Raw genomic sequence first — 773 nt, 5'->3', positions numbered from 1 at the left:
ACCTTTCTTCTACTTGACCATTCTATAGAGGTAGTGCTTCTTAGTATTGCTATGTGCTTACCAGGCCTACTAATTTGTATTTTGGATTTGCAGTGAAACTCTCTAAGCACCAGATCCTGGAATGCTGGGAGGGTTGCATATGATGTTTAAATCTTTTTTTAAAAGATTTATTAATGTTTTTCCTCCTTGCTGTGACTGACCCTAGAATCGATGTTCAATTCAAAGGAATCTTTTTCTTCTAAAACTCTCAGGGATTTAGGATCTTTAATTCAGAAATAGTGAGAAGGAAGATGTAAGATGAGATCATCTGGTATTTACTATTGGGTGGTCTAAATGCAGAGTACAGATAAAATCGGTCCTTTGCTAGCTGCAGGATTTTTCTAAATACACATTTGTTAATTGTGAGAGCTCCTTATACTAATGACTCTGAGCTTTCTCCGATTTCTGAAGAGTCTTTGAAATCCTATTCAGTACTCAGATATTCAATAGGGGTTTCCAGAGACCTGGGGATGGGAATGAAGAACCATTTAAAAATTGTAATTATAAATATCCATTTACAGATGTTGTTGCTTTGTTTCTTAGTTTTACCTGTTTCCACTTACCTCTTCACTTCTCAGTGGAACAATTTGAGTGCAAGTGCAAGAGGTTCTTTACCTCACAGATCAGGAGAGTACTTAACTCTTAAATGTTTGCTCAACTCAGAGTAAATGAACATGTGCTTTCTTGCTCAAGCCTGGACATTATATGCATGTCTTCTTAGTAATTCTGGGAGA

The sequence above is a fragment of the Ornithorhynchus anatinus genome, chromosome X3 (assembly GCF_004115215.2).
Source record: "Ornithorhynchus anatinus isolate Pmale09 chromosome X3, mOrnAna1.pri.v4, whole genome shotgun sequence".
NCBI classification, from domain to species: Eukaryota; Metazoa; Chordata; class Mammalia; order Monotremata; family Ornithorhynchidae; genus Ornithorhynchus; species Ornithorhynchus anatinus.
This window is presented reverse-complemented; position numbering follows the sequence as displayed.